The sequence below is a fragment of the Oncorhynchus kisutch genome, unplaced genomic scaffold (genome assembly GCF_002021735.2).
Source record: "Oncorhynchus kisutch isolate 150728-3 unplaced genomic scaffold, Okis_V2 scaffold731, whole genome shotgun sequence".
NCBI classification, from domain to species: Eukaryota; Metazoa; Chordata; class Actinopteri; order Salmoniformes; family Salmonidae; genus Oncorhynchus; species Oncorhynchus kisutch.
Window position 1 is genome coordinate 77,673 of NW_022262676.1, and position 21,345 is coordinate 99,017.

The 21,345-nt window shown below is 43.5% G+C and overlaps 16 non-coding genes across 16 annotated transcripts; all 16 read left to right on the forward strand.

Annotated features, from left to right (window-relative positions):
- The first annotated feature begins 854 nt into the window (after positions 1 to 854).
- trnaf-gaa (transfer RNA phenylalanine (anticodon GAA)) lies at positions 855 to 927 on the forward strand. The gene has a single exon. It is a non-coding gene; the product is annotated as a tRNA-Phe (tRNA).
- Positions 928 to 2,198: 1,271 nt separating this feature from the next.
- Positions 2,199 to 2,271, forward strand: trnaf-gaa (transfer RNA phenylalanine (anticodon GAA)). The gene has a single exon. It is a non-coding gene; the product is annotated as a tRNA-Phe (tRNA).
- A 3,254-nt stretch (positions 2,272 to 5,525) lies between these two features.
- trnaf-gaa (transfer RNA phenylalanine (anticodon GAA)) lies at positions 5,526 to 5,598 on the forward strand. The gene has a single exon. It is a non-coding gene; the product is annotated as a tRNA-Phe (tRNA).
- Positions 5,599 to 7,301: 1,703 nt separating this feature from the next.
- On the forward strand, positions 7,302 to 7,374 carry trnaf-gaa (transfer RNA phenylalanine (anticodon GAA)). The gene has a single exon. It is a non-coding gene; the product is annotated as a tRNA-Phe (tRNA).
- A 1,035-nt stretch (positions 7,375 to 8,409) lies between these two features.
- Positions 8,410 to 8,482, forward strand: trnaf-gaa (transfer RNA phenylalanine (anticodon GAA)). Its single transcript has one exon. It is a non-coding gene; the product is annotated as a tRNA-Phe (tRNA).
- Positions 8,483 to 9,517: 1,035 nt separating this feature from the next.
- trnaf-gaa (transfer RNA phenylalanine (anticodon GAA)) lies at positions 9,518 to 9,590 on the forward strand. The gene has a single exon. It is a non-coding gene; the product is annotated as a tRNA-Phe (tRNA).
- Positions 9,591 to 10,620: 1,030 nt separating this feature from the next.
- Positions 10,621 to 10,693, forward strand: trnaf-gaa (transfer RNA phenylalanine (anticodon GAA)). The gene has a single exon. It is a non-coding gene; the product is annotated as a tRNA-Phe (tRNA).
- A 601-nt stretch (positions 10,694 to 11,294) lies between these two features.
- Positions 11,295 to 11,367, forward strand: trnaf-gaa (transfer RNA phenylalanine (anticodon GAA)). Its single transcript has one exon. It is a non-coding gene; the product is annotated as a tRNA-Phe (tRNA).
- A 1,686-nt stretch (positions 11,368 to 13,053) lies between these two features.
- On the forward strand, positions 13,054 to 13,126 carry trnaf-gaa (transfer RNA phenylalanine (anticodon GAA)). Its single transcript has one exon. It is a non-coding gene; the product is annotated as a tRNA-Phe (tRNA).
- A 1,030-nt stretch (positions 13,127 to 14,156) lies between these two features.
- Positions 14,157 to 14,229, forward strand: trnaf-gaa (transfer RNA phenylalanine (anticodon GAA)). The gene has a single exon. It is a non-coding gene; the product is annotated as a tRNA-Phe (tRNA).
- Positions 14,230 to 14,823: 594 nt separating this feature from the next.
- Positions 14,824 to 14,896, forward strand: trnaf-gaa (transfer RNA phenylalanine (anticodon GAA)). Its single transcript has one exon. It is a non-coding gene; the product is annotated as a tRNA-Phe (tRNA).
- Positions 14,897 to 15,926: 1,030 nt separating this feature from the next.
- On the forward strand, positions 15,927 to 15,999 carry trnaf-gaa (transfer RNA phenylalanine (anticodon GAA)). Its single transcript has one exon. It is a non-coding gene; the product is annotated as a tRNA-Phe (tRNA).
- A 1,697-nt stretch (positions 16,000 to 17,696) lies between these two features.
- Positions 17,697 to 17,769, forward strand: trnaf-gaa (transfer RNA phenylalanine (anticodon GAA)). Its single transcript has one exon. It is a non-coding gene; the product is annotated as a tRNA-Phe (tRNA).
- A 601-nt stretch (positions 17,770 to 18,370) lies between these two features.
- trnaf-gaa (transfer RNA phenylalanine (anticodon GAA)) lies at positions 18,371 to 18,443 on the forward strand. The gene has a single exon. It is a non-coding gene; the product is annotated as a tRNA-Phe (tRNA).
- Positions 18,444 to 19,467: 1,024 nt separating this feature from the next.
- trnaf-gaa (transfer RNA phenylalanine (anticodon GAA)) lies at positions 19,468 to 19,540 on the forward strand. Its single transcript has one exon. It is a non-coding gene; the product is annotated as a tRNA-Phe (tRNA).
- A 1,030-nt stretch (positions 19,541 to 20,570) lies between these two features.
- Positions 20,571 to 20,643, forward strand: trnaf-gaa (transfer RNA phenylalanine (anticodon GAA)). The gene has a single exon. It is a non-coding gene; the product is annotated as a tRNA-Phe (tRNA).
- The last annotated feature ends 702 nt before the right edge of the window (positions 20,644 to 21,345 follow it).

Below are 21,345 nucleotides of genomic sequence, written 5' to 3' on the forward strand. Positions count from 1 at the left end.
GTCGTAGGACAAGGCTGCATGAAGTGTGAACTGGAGCTTTCTTGGATCCACAAAAAAATGTGTTTTTGGGGAATGCGGGCACCGATCCCACTACCTATAGCATGCTAAGCAAACACAATACCAATTGAACAAATTCCCCAGCTGTTTGGAATTGCCACAAGGAGCAACCAAGAGAGTCCAGTCTTGTCAGGCTATGCTGTTGGTGGACTTGTTAGTTTGCGCTCCAGCACTTGCAGAGGCTCGGTGCATCTCAACAATTGTGCTCTGTAGCCAGCGGCCGGTTAGCTCAGTTGGTTAGAGTGTGTGATACGCTGCTCTCTGAAAGTAAGTAATGTCTTGCTCTGTCATCTGACATTGTGACATCAGTGTTACATGAGAGTTGCTTGTCATTGTTACATGACAGTTTCTTGTCATTGTTTACATGACAGTAGGTTGTCGTAAGACAAGGCTGCATGAAGTGTGAACTGGAGTTTTCTTGGATCCATAAAACAATGTGCTTTTGGAGAATGCAGGCATCGATTCCACTACCTCAGGCATGCAAAGCATTTGAGCTAATTCCCCAACCATTTGGAATTTCCGCAAGAAGCAACCAAGAGGGTCCAGTCTTGTCAGGCTATGCTGTTGGTTGATTTGTTAGTTTAGGCGCCAGCACTTGCAGAGGCTCGGTGCATCTCAACAATTGCGCCCAATAGCTAGTTGAATGGTTAGCTCAGTTGGTTAGAGTTTGGTGATAATAACTTCAAGGTTATCTGTTCGATCCCCATACTGGCAATTATGTACATTTTGAGTGTCAAAATTATGAATCACATGCATGTGAATTGTCAAGGGTGCCACAGAATTAAGTTGAGTGAATTGCCGAAATAGCTCAGTTGGGAGAGCGTTAGACTGAAGATCTTAAGGTCCCTGGTTCGATCCCGGGTTTCGGCATTTGTATGTGTTCTTTCTTTACGCTCTGGCTTCAAGGATACTATCCACAGCTTTGTTTGTGGGCCTCAATGGTGTGTGCTACGCTGCTCCTCTGAAAGTAAGTAATGACTTGCTTTTTCATCTGACATTTTGACATCAGTGTTATAGGAAAGTTGCTTGTCATTGTTACATGACAGTAGGTTGTTGTAAGACAAGGCTGCATGAAGTGTGAACTGGAGCTTTCTTGGATCCACAAAAAAATGTGTTTATGGGGAATGCGGGCACCGATCCCACTACCTATAGCATGCTAAGCAAACACAATACCAATTGAACAAATTCCCCAGCTGTTTGGAATTGCCACAAGGAGCAACGAAGAGAGTCCAGTCTTGTCAGGCTATGCTGTTGGTGGACTTGTTAGTTTGCGCTCCAGCACTTGCAGAGGCTCGGTGCATCTCAACAATTGTGCTCTGTAGCCAGCGGCCGGTTAGCTCAGTTGGTTAGAGTGTGTGATACGCTGCTCTCTGAAAGTAAGTAATGTCTTGCTTTGTCATCTGACATTGTGACATCAGTGTTACATGAGAGTTGCTTGTCATTGTTACATGACAGTTTCTTGTCATTGTTTACATGACAGTAGGTTGTCGTAAGACAAGGCTGCATGAAGTGTGAACTGGAGTTTTCTTGGATCCATAAAACAATGTGCTTTTGGAGAATTGTCGAAATAGCTCATTTGGGAGAGCGTTAGACTGTTTGTGGGCCTCAATGGTGTGTGCTACGCTGCTCCTCTGAATGTAAGTAATGTCTTGTTTTTTCATCTGACATTTTGACATCAGTGTTACAGGAAAGTTGCTTGTCATTGTTACATGACAGTAGGTTGTCGTAAGACAAGGCTGCATGAAGTGTGAACTGGAGCTTTCTTGGATCCATAAAATAATGTGCTTTTGGAGAATGCAGGCATCGATCCCACTACCTCAGGCATGCAAAGAATTTGAGCTAATTCCCCAGCCGTTTGGAATTTCCGCAAGAAGCAACCAAGAGGGTCCAGTCTTGTCAGGCTATGCTGTTGGTTGATTTGTTAGTTTAGGCGCCAGCACTTGCAGAGTCTCGGTGCATCTCAACAATTGCGCCCAATAGATAGTTGAATGGTTAGCTCAGTTGGTTAGAGTGTGGTGCTAAGAACTCCAAGGTTATCTGTTCGATCCCCATACTGGCAATATGTACATTTTGAGTGTCAAAATTATGAATCACATGCATGTAAATTGTCAAGGGTGCCACAGAATTAAGTTGAGTGAATTGCCGAAATAGCTCAGTTGGGAGAGCGTTAGACTGAAGATCTTAAGGTCCCTGGTTCGATCCCGGGTTTCGGCATTTGTATGTGTTCTTTCTTTACGCTCTGGCTTCAAGGATACTATCCACAGCTTTGTTTGTGGGCCTCAATGGTGTGTGCTACGCTGCTCCTCTGAAAGTAAGTAATGACTTGCATTTTCATCTGACATTTTGACATCAGTGTTATAGGAAAGTTGCTTGTCATTGCTACATGACAGTAGGTTGTTGTAAGACAAGGCTGCATGAAGTGTGAACTGGAGCTTTCTTGGATCCACAAAAAAATGTGTTTTTGGGGAATGCGGGCACCGATCCCACTACCTATAGCATGCTAAGCAAACACAATACCAATTGAACAAATTCCACAGCTGTTTGGAATTGCCACAAGGAGCAACCAAGAGATTCCAGTCTTGTCAGGCTATGCTGTTGGTGGACTTGTTAGTTTGCGCTCCAGCACTTGCAGAGGCTCGGTGCATCTCAACAATTGTGCTCTGTAGCCAGCGGCCGGTTAGCTCAGATGGTTAGAGTGTGTGATACGCTGCTCTCTGAAAGTAAGTAATGTCTTGCTTTGTCATCTGACATTGTGACATCAGTGTTACATGAGAGTTGCTTGTCATTGTTACATGACAGTTTCTTGTCATTGTTTACATGACAGTAGGTTGTCGTAAGACAAGGCTGCATGAAGTGTGAACTGGAGTTTTCTTGGATCCATAAAACAATGTGCTTTTGGAGAATGCAGGCATCGATCCCACTACCTCAGGCATGCAAAGAATTTGAGCTAATTCCCCAGCCGTTTGGAATTTCCGCAAGAAGCAACCAAGAGGGTCCAGTCTTTTCAGGCTATGCTGTTGGTTGATTTGTTAGTTTAGGCGCCAGCACTTGCAGAGTCTCGGTGCTTCTCAACAATTGCGCCCATTAGCTAGTTGAATGGTTAGCTCAGTTGGTTAGAGTGTGGTGCTAATAACTCCAAGGTTATCTGTTCGATCCCCATACTGGCAATTATGTACATTTTGAGTGTCAAAATTATGAATCACATGCATGTGAATTGTCAAGGGTGCCACAGAATTAAGTTGAGTGAGTTGCCTTTATAGCTCAGTCGGGAGAGCGTTAGACTGAAGAACTAAAGGTCCCTGGTTCGATCCCTGGCTTTGGCATCTGTATGTGTTCTTTCTTTATGCTCTGGCTTCAAGGAAACTATCCACAGCTTTGTTTGTGGGCCTCAATGGTGTGTGCTACGCTGCTCCTCTGAAAGTAAGTAATGTCTTGCTTTTTCATCTGACATTTTGACATCAGTGTTACAGGAAAGTTGCTTGTCATTGTTACATGACTGTAGGTTGTCGTAAGACAAGGCTGCATGAAGTGTGAACTGGAGCTTTCTTGGATCCACAAAAAAATGTGTTTTGGGGGAATGCGGGCATCGATCCCACTACCTATAGCATGCTAAGCAAACACAATACTAATTAATCAAATTTCCCAGCTGTTTGAAATTGCCACAAGGAGCGACCAAGAGTGTCCAGTCTTGTCAGGCTATGCTGTTGGTGGACTTGTTAGTTTGCGCTCCAGCACTTGCAGAGGCTCGGTGCATCTCAACAATTGTGCTCTGTAGCCAGCGGCCGGTTAGCTCAGTTGGTTAGAGTGTGTGATACGCTGCTCTCTGAAAGTAAGTAATGTCTTGCTTTGTCATCTGACATTGTGACATCAGTGTTACATGAGAGTTGCTTGTCATTGTTACATGACAGTTTCTTGTCATTGTTTACATGACAGTAGGTTGTCGTAAGACAAGGCTGCATGAAGTGTGAACTGGAGTTTTCTTGGATCCATAAAACAATGTGCTTTTGGAGAATGCAGGCATCGATTCCATTTCCTCAGGCATGCAAAGCATTTGAGCTAATTCCCCAACCATTTGGAATTTCCACAAGAAGCAACCAAGAGGGTCCAGTCTTGTCAGGCTATGCTGTTGGTTGATTTGTTAGTTTAGGCGCCAGCACTTGCAGAGTCTCGGTGCTTCTCAACAATTGCGCCCATTAGCTAGTTGAATGGTTACCTCAGTTGGTTAGAGTGTGGTGCTAATAACTCCAAGGTTATCTGTTCGATCCCCATACTGGCAATTATGTACATTTTGAGTGTCAAAATTATGAATCACATGCATGTGAATTGTCAAGGGTGCCACAGAATTAATTTGAGTGAATTGCCGAAATAGCTCTGTTGGGAGAGCGTTAGACTGAAGAACTAAAGGTCCCTGGTTCGATCCCTGGCTTTGGCATCTGTATGTGTTCTTTCTTTATGCTCTGGCTTCAAGGAAACTATCCACAGCTTTGTTTGTGGGCCTCAATGGTGTGTGCTACGCTGCTCCTCTGAAAGTAAGTAATGTCTTGCTTTTTCATCTGACATTTTGACATCAGTGTTACATGAAAGTTGCTTGTCATTGTTACATGACTGTAGGTTGTCGTAAGACAAGGCTGCATGAAGTGTGAACTGGAGCTTTCTTGGATCCACAAAAAAATGTGTTTTGGGGGAATGCGGGCATCGATCCCACTACCTATAGCATGCTAAGCAAACACAATACCAATTGATCAAATTTCCCAGCTGTTTGAAATTGCCACAAGGAGCGACCAAGAGTGTCCAGTCTTGTCAGGCTATGCTGTTGGTGGACTTGTTAGTTTGCGCTCCAGCACTTGCAGAGGCTCGGTGCATCTCAACAATTGTGCTCTGTAGCCAGCGGCCGGTTAGCTCAGTTGGTTAGAGTGTGTGATACGCTGCTCTCTGAAAGTAAGTAATGTCTTGCTTTGTCATCTGACATTGTGACATCAGTGTTACATGAGAGTTGCTTGTCATTGTTACATGACAGTTTCTTGTCATTGTTTACATGACAGTAGGTTGTCGTAAGACAAGGCTGCATGAAGTGTGAACTGGAGTTTTCTTGGATCCATAAAACAATGTGCTTTTGGAGAATGCAGGCATCGATCCCACTACCTCAGGCATGCAAAGAATTTGAGCTAATTCCCCAGCCGTTTGGAATTTCCGCAAGAAGCAACCAAGAGGGTCCAGTCTTTTCAGGCTATGCTGTTGGTTGATTTGTTAGTTTAGGCGCCAGCACTTGCAGAGTCTCGGTTCTTCTCAACAATTGCGCCCATTAGATAGTTGAATGGTTAGCTCAGTTGGTTAGAGTGTGGTGCTAATAACTCCAAGGTTATCTGTTCGATCCCCATACTGGCAATTATGTACATTTTGAGTGTCAAAATTATGAATCACATGCATGTGAATTGTCAAGGGTGCCACAGAATTAAGTTGAGTGAATTGCCGAAATAGCTCAGTTGGGAGAGCGTTAGACTGAAGATCTAAAGGTCCCTGGTTCGATCCCTGGTTTCGGCATCTGTATGTGTTCTTTCTTTATGCTCTGGCTTCAAGGAAACTATTCACAGCTTTGTTTGTGGGCCTCAATGGTGTATGCTACGCTGCTCCTCTGAATGTAAGTAATGTCTTGTTTTTTCATCTGACATTTTGACATCAGTGTTACATGAAAGTTGCTTGTCATTGTTACATGACAGTAGGTTGTCGTAAGACAAGGCTGCATGAAGTGTGAACTGGAGCTTTCTTGGATCCATAAAATAATGTGCTTTTGGAGAATGCAGGCATCGATCCCACTACCTCAGGCATGCAAAGGATTTGAGCTAATTCCCCAGCCTTTTGGAATTTCCGCAAGAAGCAACCAAGAGGATCCAGTCTTGTCAGGCTATGCTGTTGGTTGATTTGGTAGTTTAGGCGCCAGCACTTGCAGAGGTTCGGTGCATATCAACAATTGCACCCAATAGCTAGTGGACGGTTAGCTCAGTTGGTTAGAGAGTGGTGCAAATAAAGCCAAGGTTATGGGTTCGATCCCCATATTGGCAATTATGTACATTTTGAGTGTCAAAATTATGAATCACATGCATGTGAATTGTCAAGGGTGCTACAGAATCATGTTGAGTCAATTGCCGAAATAGCTCAGTTGGGAGAGCGTTAGACTGAAGATCTAAAGGTCCCTGATTCGATCCCTGGTTTTGGCATCTGTATGTGTTCTTTCTTTATGCTCTGGCTTCAAGGAAACTATCCACAGCTTTGTTTGTGGGCCTCAATGGTGTGTGCTACTCTGCTCTTCTGAAAGAAAGTAATCTCTTGCTTTTATATCTGACATTTTGACATCAGTGTTACAGGAAAGTTGCTTGTCATTGTTACATGACAGTAGGTTGTCGTAAGACAAGGCTGCATGAAGTGTGAACTGGAGCTTTCTTGGACCCACAAAAAAAATTGTTTTGGGGGAATGCGGGAATCGTCCCACTACCTATAGCATGCTAAGCAAAAACAATACCAATTGATCAAATTTCCCAGCTGTTTGAAATTGCCAAAAGGAGCAACCAAGAGTGTCCAGTCTTGTCAGGCTATGCTGTTGGTGGACTTGTTAGTTTGCGCTCCAGCACTTGCAGAGGCTCATCTCAACAATTGTGCTCTGTAGCCAGCGGCCGGTTAGCTCAGTTGGTTAGAGTGTGTGATACGCTGCTATCTGAAAGTTAGTAATGTCTTGCTTTGTCATCTGACATTGTGACATCAGTGTTACATGAGAGTTGCTTGTCATTTTTACATGACAGTTTCATGTCATTGTTTACATGACAGTAGGTTGTCGTAAGACAAGGCTGCATGAAGTGTGAACTGGAGTTTTCTTGGATCCATAAAATAATGTGCTTTTGGAGAATGCAGGCATCGATCCAACTACCTCAGGGATGCAAAGAATTTGAGCTAATTCCCCAGCCGTTTGGAATTTCCTCAAGAAGCAACCAAGAGGGTCCAGTCTTGTCAGTCTATGCTGTTGGTTGATTTGTTAGTTTAGGCGCCAGCACTTGCAGAGGTTCGGTGCATATCAACAATTGCACCCAATATCTAGTGGAAGGTTAGCTCAGTTGGTTAGAGTGTGGTGCAAATAATGCCAAGCTTATGGGTTCGATCCCCATATTGGCAATTATGTACATTTTGAGTGTCAAAATTATGAATCACATGCATGTGAATTGTCAAGGGTGCTACAGAATCAAGTTGAGTGAATTGCCGAAATAGCTCAGTTGGGAGAGCGTTAGACTGAAGATCTAAAGGTCCCTGGTTCGATCCCTGGTTTCGGTATCTGTATGTGTTCTTTCTTTATGCTCTGGCTTCAAGGAAACTATCCACAGCTTTGTTTGTGGGCCTCAATGGTGTGTGCTACGCTGCTCCTCTGAAAGTAAGTAATGTCTTGCTTTTTCATCTGACATTTTGACATCAGTGTTACAGGAAAGTTGCTTGTCATTGTTACATGACAGTAGGTTGTTGTAAGACAAGGCTGCATGAAGTATGAACTGGAGCTTTCTTGGATCCACAAAAAAATGTGTTTTTGGGGAATGCGGGCACCGATCCCACTACCTATAGCATGCTAAGCAAACACAATACCAATTGAACAAATTCCCCAGCTGTTTGGAATTGCCACAAGGAGCAACCAAGAGTGTCCAGTCTTGTCAGGCTATGCTGTTGGTGGACTTGTTAGTTTGCGCTCCAGCACTTGCAGAGGCTCGGTGCATCTCAACAATTGTGCTCTGTAGCCAGCGGCCGGTTAGCTCAGTTGGTTAGAGTGTGTGATACGCTGCTCTCTGAAAGTAAGTAATGTCTTGCTTTGTCATCTGACATTGTGACATCAGTGTTACATGAGAGTTGCTTGTCATTGTTACATGACAGTTTCATGTCATTGTTTACATGACAGTAGGTTGTCCTAAGACAAGGCTGCATGAAGTGTGAACTGGAGTTTTCTTGGATCCATAAAATAATGTGCTTTTGGAGAATGCAGGCATCGATCCAACTACCTCAGGGATGCAAAGAATTTGAGCTAATTCCCCAGGCGTTTGGAATTTCCTCAAGAAGCAACCAAGAGGGTCCAGTCTTGTCAGGCTATGCTGTTGGTTGATTTGTTAGTTTAGGCACCAGCACTTGCAGAGGTTCGGTGCATATCAACAATTGCACCCAATAGCTAGTGGACGGTTAGCTCAGTTGGTTAGAGAGTGGTGCAAATAACGCCAAGGTTATGGGTTCAATCCCCATACTGGCAATTATGTACATTTTGAGTGTCAAAATTATGAGTCACATGCATGTGAATTGTCAAGAGTGCCACAGAATTAATTTGAGTGAATTGCCGAAATAGCTCAGTTGGGAGAGCGTTAGACTGAAGATCTAAAGGTCCCTGGTTCGATCCCTGGTTTCGGCATCTGTATGTGTTCTTTCTTTATGCTCTTGCTTCAAGGAAACTATCCACAGCTTTGTTTGTGGGCCTCAATGGTGTGTGCTACGCTGCTCCTCTGAAAGTAAGTAATGTCTTGCTTTTTCATCTGACATTTTGACATCAGTGTTAGAGGAAAGTTGCTTGTCATTGTTACATGACAGTAGGATGTCGTAAGACAAGGCTGCATGAAGTGTGAACTGGAGCTTTCTTGGATCCACAAAAAAATGTGTTTTGGGGGAATGCGGGCATCGATCCCACTACCTATAGCATGCTAAGCAAACACAATACCATTTGAACAAATTCCCCAGCTGTTTGGAATTGCCACAAGGAGCAACCAAGAGTGTCCAGTCTTGTCAGGCTATGCTGTTGGTGGACTTGTTAGTTTGCGCTCCAGCACTTGCAGATGCACGGTGCATCTCAACAATTGTGCTCTGTAGCCAGCAGCCGGTTAGCTCAGTTGGTTAGAGTGTTTGATACGATGCTCTCTGAAAGTAAGTAATGTCTTGCTTTGTCATCTGACATTGTGACATCAGTGTTACATGAGAGTTGCTTGTCATTTTTACATGACAGTTTCATGTCATTGTTTACATGACAGTAGGTTGTCGTAAGACAAGGCTGCATGAAGTGTGAACTGGAGTTTTCTTGGATCCATAAAATAATGTGCTTTTGGAGAATGCAGGCATCGATCCAACTACCTCAGGGATGCAAAGAATTTGAGCTAATTCCCCAGCCGTTTGGAATTTCCTCAAGAAGCAACCAAGAGGGTCCAGTCTTGTCAGTCTATGCTGTTGGTTGATTTGTTAGTTTAGGCGCCAGCACTTGCAGAGGTTCGGTGCATATCAACAATTGCACCCAATATCTAGTGGACGGTTAGCTCAGTTGGTTAGAGAGTGGTACAAATAACGCCAAGGTTATGGGTTCGATCCCCATACTGGCAATTATGTACATTTTGAGTGTCAAAATTATGAGTCACATGCATGTGAATTGTCAAGGGTGCCACAGAATTAAGTTGAGTGAATTGCCGAAATAGCTCAGTTGGGAGAGCGTTAGACTGAAGATCTAAAGGTCCCTGGTTCGATCCCTGGTTTCGGCATCTGTATGTGTTCTTTCTTTATGCTCTTGCTTCAAGGAAACTATCCACAGCTTTGTTTGTGGGCCTCAATGGTGTGTGCTACGCTGCTCCTCTGAAAGTAAGTAATGTCTTGCTTTTTCATCTGACATTTTGACATCAGTGTTAGAGGAAAGTTGCTTGTCATTGTTACATGACAGTAGGATGTCGTAAGACAAGGCTGCATGAAGTGTGAACTGGAGCTTTCTTGGATCCACAAAAAAATGTGTTTTGGGGGAATGCGGGCATCGATCCCACTACCTATAGCATGCTAAGCAAACACAATACCATTTGAACAAATTCCCCAGCTGTTTGGAATTGCCACAAGGAGCAACCAAGAGTGTCCAGTCTTGTCAGGCTATGCTGTTGGTGGACTTGTTAGTTTGTGCTCCAGCACTTGCAGAGGCTCATCTCAACAATTGTGCTCTGTAGCCAGCGGCCGGTTAGCTCAGTTGGTTAGAGTGTGTGATACGCTGCTATCTGAAAGTTAGTAATGTCTTGCTTTGTCATCTGACATTGTGACATCAGTGTTACATGAGAGTTGCTTGTCATTTTTACATGACAGTTTCATGTCATTGTTTACGTGACAGTAGGTTGTCGTAAGACAAGGCTGCATGAAGTGTGAACTGGAGTTTTCTTGGATCCATAAAATAATGTGCTTTTGGAGAATGCAGGCATCGATCCAACTACCTCAGGGATGCAAAGAATTTGAGCTAATTCCCCAGCCGTTTAGAATTTCCTCAAGAAGCAACCAAGAGGGTCCAGTCTTGTCAGTCTATGCTGTTGGTTGATTTGTTAGTTTAGGCGCCAGCACTTGCAGAGGTTCGGTGCATATCAACAATTGCACCCAATATCTAGTGGACGGTTAGCTCAGTTGGTTAGAGAGTGGTACAAATAACGCCAAGGTTATGGGTTCGATCCCCATACTGGCAATTATGTACATTTTGAGTGTCAAAATTATGAGTCACATGCATGTGAATTGTCAAGTGTGCCACAGAATTAAGTTGAGTGAATTGCCGAAATAGCTCAGTTGGGAGAGCGTTAGACTGAAGATCTAAAGGTCCCTGGTTCGATCCCTGGTTTCGGCATCTGTATGTGTTCTTTCTTTATGCTTTGGCTTCAAGGAAACTATCCACAGCTTTGTTTGTGGGCCTCAATGGTATGTGCTACGCTGCTCCTCTGAAAGTAAGTAATGTCTTGCTTTTTCATCTGACATTTTGACATCAGTGTTACAGGAAAGTTGCTTGTCATTGTTACATGACAGTAGGTTGTCGTAAGACAAGGCTGCATGAAGTGTGAACTGGAGTTTTCTTGGATCCATAAAATAATGTGCTTTTGGAGAATGCAGGCATCGATCCAACTACCTCAGGGATGCAAAGAATTTGAGCTAATTCCCCAGCCGTTTGGAATTTCCTCAAGAAGCAACCAAGAGGGTCCAGTCTTGTCAGTCTATGCTGTTGGTTGATTTGTTAGTTTAGGCGCCAGCACTTGCAGAGGTTCGGTGCATATCAACAATTGCACCCAATATCTAGTGGACGGTTAGCTCAGTTGGTTAGAGAGTGGTACAAATAACGCCAAGGTTATGGGTTCGATCCCCATACTGGCAATTATGTACATTTTGAGTGTCAAAATTATGAGTCACATGCATGTGAATTGTCAAGGGTGCCACAGAATTAAGTTGAGTGAATTGCCGAAATAGCTCAGTTGGGAGAGCGTTAGACTGAAGATCTAAAGGTCCCTGGTTCGATCCCTGGTTTCGGCATCTGTATGTGTTCTTTCTTTATGCTCTTGCTTCAAGGAAACTATCCACAGCTTTGTTTGTGGGCCTCAATGGTGTGTGCTACGCTGCTCCTCTGAAAGTAAGTAATGTCTTGCTTTTTCATCTGACATTTTGACATCAGTGTTAGAGGAAAGTTGCTTGTCATTGTTACATGACAGTAGGATGTCGTAAGACAAGGCTGCATGAAGTGTGAACTGGAGCTTTCTTGGATCCACAAAAAAATGTGTTTTGGGGGAATGCGGGCATCGATCCCACTACCTATAGCATGCTAAGCAAACACAATACCATTTGAACAAATTCCCCAGCTGTTTGGAATTGCCACAAGGAGCAACCAAGAGTGTCCAGTCTTGTCAGGCTATGCTGTTGGTGGACTTGTTAGTTTGTGCTCCAGCACTTGCAGAGGCTCATCTCAACAATTGTGCTCTGTAGCCAGCGGCCGGTTAGCTCAGTTGGTTAGAGTGTGTGATACGCTGCTATCTGAAAGTTAGTAATGTCTTGCTTTGTCATCTGACATTGTGACATCAGTGTTACATGAGAGTTGCTTGTCATTTTTACATGACAGTTTCATGTCATTGTTTACGTGACAGTAGGTTGTCGTAAGACAAGGCTGCATGAAGTGTGAACTGGAGTTTTCTTGGATCCATAAAATAATGTGCTTTTGGAGAATGCAGGCATCGATCCAACTACCTCAGGGATGCAAAGAATTTGAGCTAATTCCCCAGCCGTTTAGAATTTCCTCAAGAAGCAACCAAGAGGGTCCAGTCTTGTCAGTCTATGCTGTTGGTTGATTTGTTAGTTTAGGCGCCAGCACTTGCAGAGGTTCGGTGCATATCAACAATTGCACCCAATATCTAGTGGACGGTTAGCTCAGTTGGTTAGAGAGTGGTACAAATAACGCCAAGGTTATGGGTTCGATCCCCATACTGGCAATTATGTACATTTTGAGTGTCAAAATTATGAGTCACATGCATGTGAATTGTCAAGGGTGCCACAGAATTAAGTTGAGTGAATTGCCGAAATAGCTCAGTTGGGAGAGCGTTAGACTGAAGATCTAAAGGTCCCTGGTTTGATCCCTGGTTTCGGCATCTGTATGTGTTCTTTCTTTATGCTTTGGCTTCAAGGAAACTATCCACAGCTTTGTTTGTGGGCCTCAATGGTATGTGCTACGCTGCTCCTCTGAAAGTAAGTAATGTCTTGCTTTTTCATCTGACATTTTGACATCAGTGTTACAGGAAAGTTGCTTGTCATTGTTACATGACAGTAGGTTGTCGTAAGACAAGGCTGCATGAAGTGTGAACTGGAGTTTTCTTGGATCCATAAAATAATGTGCTTTTGGAGAATGCAGGCATCGATCCAACTACCTCAGGGATGCAAAGAATTTGAGCTAATTCCCCAGCCGTTTGGAATTTCCTCAAGAAGCAACCAAGAGGGTCCAGTCTTGTCAGTCTATGCTGTTGGTTGATTTGTTAGTTTAGGCGCCAGCACTTGCAGAGGTTCGGTGCATATCAACAATTGCACCCAATATCTAGTGGAAGGTTAGCTCAGTTGGTTAGAGTGTGGTGCAAATAATGCCAAGGTTATGGGTTCGATCCCCATATTGAGTGTCAAAATTATGAATCACATGCATGTGAATTGTCAAGGGTGCTACAGAATCAAGTTGAGTGAATTGCCGAAATAGCTCAGTTGGGAGAGCGTTAGACTGAAGATCTAAAGGTCCCGGGTTCGATCCCTGGTTTCGGCATCTGTATGTGTTCTTTCTTTATGCTCTGGCTTCAAGGAAACTATCCACAGCTTTGTTTGTGGGCCTCGATGGTGTGTGCTACTCTGCTCTTCTGAAAGAAAGTAATCTCTTGCTTTTATATCTGACATTTTGACATCAGTGTTACAGGAAAGTTGCTTGTCATTGTTACATGACAGTAGGTTGTCGTAAGACAAGGCTGCATGAAGTGTGAACTGGAGCTTTCTTGGACCCACAAAAAAAATTGTTTTGGGGGAATGCGGGAATCGATCCCACTACCTATAGCATGCTAAGCAAAAACAATACCAATTGATCAAATTTCCCAGCTGTTTGAAATTGCCAAAAGGAGCAACCAAGAGTGTCCAGTCTTGTCAGGCTATGCTGTTGGTGGACTTGTTAGTTTGCGCTCCAGCACTTGCAGAGGCTCATCTCAACAATTGTGCTCTGTAGCCAGCGGCCGGTTAGCTCAGTTGGTTAGAGTGTGTGATACGCTGCTATCTGAAAGTTAGTAATGTCTTGCTTTGTCATCTGACATTGTGACATCAGTGTTACATGAGAGTTGCTTGTCATTTTTACATGACAGTTTCATGTCATTGTTTACATGACAGTAGGTTGTCGTAAGACAAGGCTGCATGAAGTGTGAACTGGAGTTTTCTTGGATCCATAAAATAATGTGCTTTTGGAGAATGCAGGCATCGATCCAACTACCTCAGGGATGCAAAGAATTTGAGCTAATTCCCCAGCCGTTTGGAATTTCCTCAAGAAGCAACCAAGAGGGTCCAGTCTTGTCAGTCTATGCTGTTGGTTGATTTGTTAGTTTAGGCGCCAGCACTTGCAGAGGTTCGGTGCATATCAACAATTGCACCCAATAGCTAGTGAAAGGTTAGCTCAGTTGGTTAGAGTGTGGTGCAAATAATGCCAAGGTTATGGGTTCGATCCCCATACTGGCAATTATGTACATTTTGAGTGTCAAAATTATGAGTCACATGCATGTGAATTGTCAAGGGTGCCACAGAATTAAGTTGAGTGAATTGCCGAAATAGCTCAGTTGGGAGAGCGTTAGACTGAAGATCTAAAGGTCCCTGGTTCGATCCCTGGTTTCGGCATCTGTATGTGTTCTTTCTTTGGCTTCAAGGAAACTATCCACAGCTTTGTTTGTGGGCCTCAATGGTATGTGCTACGCTGCTCCTCTGAAAGTAAGTAATGTCTTGCTTTTTCATCTGACATTTTGACATCAGTGTTACAGGAAAGTTGCTTGTCATTGTTACATGACAGTAGGTTGTCGTAAGACAAGGCTGCATGAAGTGTGAACTGGAGTTTTCTTGGATCCATAAAATAATGTGCTTTTGGAGAATGCAGGCATCGATCCAACTACCTCAGGGATGCAAAGAATTTGAGCTAATTCCCCAGCCGTTTGGAATTTCCTCAAGAAGCAACCAAGAGGGTCCAGTCTTGTCAGTCTATGCTGTTGGTTGATTTGTTAGTTTAGGCGCCAGCACTTGCAGAGGTTCGGTGCATATCAACAATTGCACCCAATATCTAGTGGAAGGTTAGCTCAGTTGGTTAGAGTGTGGTGCAAATAATGCCAAGGTTATGGGTTCGATCCCCATATTGGCAATTATGTACATTTTGAGTGTCATAATTATGAATCACATGCATGTGAATTGTCAAGGGTGCTACAGAATCAAGTTGAGTGAATTGCCGAAATAGCTCAGTTGGGAGAGCGTTAGACTGAAGATCTAAAGGTCCCTGGTTCGATCCCTGGTTTCGGCATCTGTATGTGTTCTTTCTTTATGCTCTGGCTTCAAGGAAACTATCCACAGCTTTGTTTGTGGGCCTCAATGGTGTGTGCTACTCTGCTCTTCTGAAAGAAAGTAATCTCTTGCTTTTATATCTGACATTTTGACATCAGTGTTACAGGAAAGTTGCTTGTCATTGTTACATGACAGTAGGTTGTCGTAAGACAAGGCTGCATGAAGTGTGAACTGGAGCTTTCTTGGACCCACAAAAAAAATTGTTTTGGGGGAATGCGGGAATCGATCCCACTACCTATAGCATGCTAAGCAAAAACAATACCAATTGATCAAATTTCCCAGCTGTTTGAAATTGCCAAAAGGAGCAACCAAGAGTGTCCAGTCTTGTCAGGCTATGCTGTTGGTGGACTTGTTAGTTTGCGCTCCAGCACTTGCAGAGGCTCATCTCAACAATTGTGCTCTGTAGCCAGCGGCCGGTTAGCTCAGTTGGTTAGAGTGTGTGATACGCTGCTATCTGAAAGTTAGTAATGTCTTGCTTTGTCATCTGACATTGTGACATCAGTGTTACATGAGAGTTGCTTGTCATTTTTACATGACAGTTTCATGTCATTGTTTACATGACAGTAGGTTGTCGTAAGACAAGGCTGCATGAAGTGTGAACTGGAGTTTTCTTGGATCCATAAAATAATGTGCTTTTGGAGAATGCAGGCATCGATCCAACTACCTCAGGGATGCAAAGAATTTGAGCTAATTCCCCAGCCGTTTGGAATTTCCTCAAGAAGCAACCAAGAGGGTCCAGTCTTGTCAGTCTATGCTGTTGGTTGATTTGTTAGTTTAGGCGCCAGCACTTGCAGAGGTTCGGTGCATATCAACAATTGCACCCAATAGCTAGTGAAAGGTTAGCTCAGTTGGTTAGAGTGTGGTGCAAATAATGCCAAGGTTATGGGTTCGATCCCCATACTGGCAATTATGTACATTTTGAGTGTCAAAATTATGAGTCACATGCATGTGAATTGTCAAGGGTGCCACAGAATTAAGTTGAGTGAATTGCCGAAATAGCTCAGTTGGGAGAGCGTTAGACTGAAGATCTAAAGGTCTCTGGTTCGATCCCTGGTTTCGGCATCTGTATGTGTTCTTTCTTTGGCTTCAAGGAAACTATCCACAGCTTTGTTTGTGGGCCTCAATGGTATGTGCTACGCTGCTCCTCTGAAAGTAAGTAATGTCTTGCTTTTTCATCTGACATTTTGACATCAGTGTTACAGGAAAGTTGCTTGTCATTGTTACATGACAGTAGGTTGTCGTAAGACAAGGCTGCATGAAGTGTGAACTGGAGTTTTCTTGGATCCATAAAATAATGTGCTTTTGGAGAATGCAGGCATCGATCCAACTACCTCAGGGATGCAAAGAATTTGAGCTAATTCCCCAGCCGTTTGGAATTTCCTCAAGAAGCAACCAAGAGGGTCCAGTCTTGTCAGTCTATGCTGTTGGTTGATTTGTTAGTTTAGGCGCCAGCACTTGCAGAGGTTCGGTGCATATCAACAATTGCACCCAATATCTAGTGGAAGGTTAGCTCAGTTGGTTAGAGTGTGGTGCAAATAATGACAAGGTTATGGGTTCGATCCCCATATTGGCAATTATGTACATTTTGAGTGTCATAATTATGAATCACATGCATGTGAATTGTCAAGGGTGCTACAGAATCAAGTTGAGTGAATTGCCGAAATAGCTCAGTTGGGAGAGCGTTAGACTGAAGATCTAAAGGTCCCTGCTTCGATCCCTGGTTTCGGCATCTGTATGTGTTCTTTCTTTATGCTCTGGCTTCAAGGAAACTATCCACAGCTTTGTTTGTGGGCCTCAATGGTGTGTGCTACTCTGCTCTTCTGAAAGAAAGTAATCTCTTGCTTTTATATCTGACATTTTGACATCAGTGTTACAGGAAAGTTGCTTGTCATTGTTACATGACAGTAGGTTGTCGTAAGACAAGGCTGCATGAAGTGTGAACTGGAGCTTTCTTGGACCCCCAAAAAAAATTGTTTTGGGGGAATGCGGGAATCGATCCCACTACCTATAGCATGCTAAGCAAAAACAATACCAATTGATCAAATTTCCCAGCTGTTTGAAATTGCCAAAAGGAGCAACCAAGAGTGTCCAGTCTTGTCAGGCTATGCTGTTGGTGGACTTGTTAGTTTGCGCTCCAGCACTTGCAGAGGCTCATCTCAACAATTGTGCTCTGTAGCCAGCGGCCGGTTAGCTCAGTTGGTTAGAGTGTGTGATACGCTGCTCTCTGAAAGTTAGTAATGTCTTGCTTTGTCATCTGACATTGTGACATCAGTGTTACATGAGAGTTGCTTGTCATTTTTACATGACAGTTTCATGTCATTGTTTACATGACAGTAGGTTGTCGTAAGACAAGGCTGCATGAAGTGTGAACTGGAGTTTTCTTGGATCCATAAAATAATGTGCTTTTGGAGAATGCAGGCATCGATCCAACTACCTCAGGGATGCAAAGAATTTGAGCTAATTCCCCAGCCGTTTGGAATTTCCTCAAGAAGCAACCAAGAGGGTCCAGTCTTGTCAGTCTATGCTGTTGGTTGATTTGTTAGTTTAGGCGCCAGCACTTGCAGAGGTTCGGTGCATATCAACAATTGCACCCAATAGCTAGTGAAAGGTTAGCTCAGTTGGTTAGAGTGTGGTGCAAATAATGCCAAGGTTATGGGTTCGATCCCCATACTGGCAATTATGTACATTTTGAGTGTCAAAATTATGAGTCACATGCATGTGAATTGTCAAGGGTGCCACAGAATTAAGTTGAGTGAATTGCCGAAATAGCTCAGTTGGGAGAGCTTTAGACTGAAGATCTAAAGGTCCCTGGTTCGATCCCTGGTTTCGGCATCTGTATGTGTTCTTTCTTTATGCTTTGGCTTCAAGGAAACTATCCACAGCTTTGTTTGTGGGCCTCAATGGTATGTGCTACGCTGCTCCTCTGAAAGTAAGTAATGTCTTGCTTTTTCATCTGACATTTTGACATCAGTGTTACAGGAAAGTTGCTTGTCATTGTTACATGACAGTAGGTTGTCGTAAGACAAGGCTGCATGAAGTGTGAACTGGAGTTTTCTTGGATCCATAAAATAATGTGCTTTTGGAGAATGCAGGCATCGATCCAACTACCTCAGGGATGCAAAGAATTTGAGCTAATTCCCCAGCCGTTTGGAATTTCCTCAAGAAGCAACCAAGAGGGTCCAGTCTTGTCAGTCTATGCTGTTGGTTGATTTGTTAGTTTAGGCGCCAGCACTTGCAGAGGTTCGGTGCATATCAACAATTGCACCCAATAACTAGTGGAAGGTTAGCTCAGTTGGTTAGAGTGTGGTGCAAATAATGCCAAGGTTATGGGTTCGATCCCCATCCTGGCAATTATGTAGATTTTGAGTGTCAAAATTATGAATCACATGCATGTGAATTGTCAAGGGTGCTACAGAATCAAGTTGAGTGAATTGCCAAAATAGCTCAGTTGGGAGAGCGTTAGACTGAAGATCTAAAGGTCCCTGGTTCGATCCCTGGTTTCGGCATCTGTATGTGTTCTTTCTTTATGCTCTGGCTTCAAGGAAACTATCCACAGCTTTGTTTGTGGGCCTCAATGGTGTGTGCTACGCTGCTCCTCTGAAAGTAAGTAATGTCTTGCTTTTTCATCTGACATTTTGACATCAGTGTTACAGGAAAGTTGCTTGTCATTGTTACATGACAGTAGGTTGTCGTAGGACAAGGCTGCATGAAGTGTGAACTGGAGCTTTCTTGGATCCACAAAAAAATGTGTTTTTGGGGAATGCGGGCACCGATCCCACTACCTATAGCATGCTAAGCAAACACAATACCAATTGAACAAATTCCCCAGCTGTTTGGAATTGCCACAAGGAGCAACCAAGAGTGTCCAGTCTTGTCAGGCTATGCTGTTGGTGGACTTGTTAGTTTGCGCTCCAGCACTTGCAGATGCACGGTGCATCTCAACAATTGTGCTCTGTAACCAGCAGCCGGTTAGCTCAGTTGGTTAGAGTGTGTGATACGCTGCTCTCTGAAAGTAAGTAATGTCTTGCTTTGTCATCTGACATTGTGACATGAGAGTTGCTTGTCATTTTTACATGACAGTTTCATGTCATTGTTTACATGACAGTAGGTTGTCGTAAGACAAGGCTGCATGAAGTGTGAACTGGAGTTTTCTTGGATCCATAAAATAATGTGCTTTTGGAGAATGCAGGCATCGATCCAACTACCTCAGGGATGCAAAGAATTTGAGCTAATTCCCCAGCCGTTTGGAATTTCCTCAAGAAGCAACCAAGAGGGTCCAGTCTTGTCAGTCTATGCTGTTGGTTGATTTGTTAGTTCAGGCGCCAGCACTTGCAGAGGTTCGGTGCATATCAACAATTGCACCCAATATCTAGTGGACGGTTAGCTCAGTTGGTTAGAGAGTGGTACAAATAACGCCAAGGTTATGGGTTCGATCCCCATACTGGCAATTATGTACATTTTGAGTGTCAAAATTATGAGTCACATGCATGTGAATTGTCAAGGGTGCCACAGAATTAAGTTGAGTGAATTGCCGAAATAGCTCAGTTGGGAGAGCGTTAGACTGAAGATCTAAAGGTCCCTGGTTCGATCCCTGGTTTCGGCATCTGTATGTGTTCTTTCTTTATGCTCTGGCTTCAAGGAAACTATCCACAGCTTTGTTTGTGGGCCTCAATGGTGTGTGCTACTCTGCTCTTCTGAAAGAAAGTAATCTCTTGCTTTTATATCTGACATTTTGACATCAGTGTTACAGGAAAGTTGCTTGTCATTGTTACATGACAGTAGGTTGTCGTAAGACAAGGCTGCATGAAGTGTGAACTGGAGCTTTCTTGGACCCACAAAAAAAATTGTTTTGGGGGAATGCGGGAATCGATCCCACTACCTATAGCATGCTAAGCAAAAACAATACCAATTGATCAAATTTCCCAGCTGTTTGAAATTGCCAAAAGGAGCAACCAAGAGTGTCCAGTCTTGTCAGGCTATGCTGTTGGTGGACTTGTTAGTTTGCGCTCCAGCACTTGCAGAGGCTCATCTCAACAATTGTGCTCTGTAGCCAGCGGCCGGTTAGCTCAGTTGGTTAGAGTGTGTGATACGCTGCTCTCTGAAAGTTAGTAATGTCTTGCTTTGTCATCTGACATTGTGACATCAGTGTTACATGAGAGTTGCTTGTCATTTTTACATGACAGTTTCATGTCATTGTTTACATGACAGTAGGTTGTCGTAAGACAAGGCTGCATGAAGTGTGAACTGGAGTTTTCTTGGATCCATAAAATAATGTGCTTTTGGAGAATGCAGGCATCGATCCAACTACCTCAGGGATGCAAAGAATTTGAGCTAATTCCCCAGCCGTTTGGAATTTCCTCAAGAAGCAACCAAGAGGGTCCAGTCTTGTCAGTCTATGCTGTTGGTTGATTTGTTAGTTTAGGCGCCAGCACTTGCAGAGGTTCGGTGCATATCAACAATTGCACCCAATATCTAGTGGAAGGTTAGCTCAGTTGGTTAGAGTGTGGTGCAAATAATGCCAAGGTTATGGGTTCGATCCCCATATTGGCAATTATGTACATTTTGAGTGTCAAAATTATGAATCACATGCATGTGAATTGTCAAGGGTGCTACAGAATCAAGTTGAGTGAATTGCCGAAATAGCTCAGTTGGGAGAGCGTTAGACTGAAGATCTAAAGGTCCCTGGTTCGATCCCTGGTTTCGGCATCTGTATGTGTTCTTTCTTTATGCTTTGGCTTCAAGGAAACTATCCACAGCTTTGTTTGTGGGCCTCAATGGTGTGTGCTACGCTGCTCCTCTTAAAGTAAGTAATGTCTTGCTTTTTCATCTGACATTTTGACATCAGTGTTACAGGAAAGTTGCTTGTCATTGTTACATGACAGTAGGTTGTCGTAAGACAAGGCTGCATGAAGTGTGAACTGGAGCTTTCTTGGACCCACAAAAAAAAATGTTTTGGGGGAATGCGGGAATCGATCCCACTACCTATAGCATGCTAAGCAAAAACAATACCAATTGATCAAATTTCCCAGCTGTTTGAAATTGCCAAAAGGAGCAACCAAGAGTGTCCAGTCTTGTCAGGCTATGCTGTTGGTGGACTTGTTAGTTTGCGCTCCAGCACTTGCAGAGGCTCATCTCAACAATTGTGCTCTGTAGCCAGCGGCCGGTTAGCTCAGTTGGTTAGAGTGTGTGATACGCTGCTCTCTGAAAGTTAGTAATGTCTTGCTTTGTCATCTGACATTGTGACATCAGTGTTACATGAGAGTTGCTTGTCATTTTTACATGACAGTTTCATGTCATTGTTTACATGACAGTAGGTTGTCGTAAGACAAGGCTGCATGAAGTGTGAACTGGAGTTTTCTTGGATCCATAAAATAATGTGCTTTTGGAGAATGCAGGCATCGATCCAAC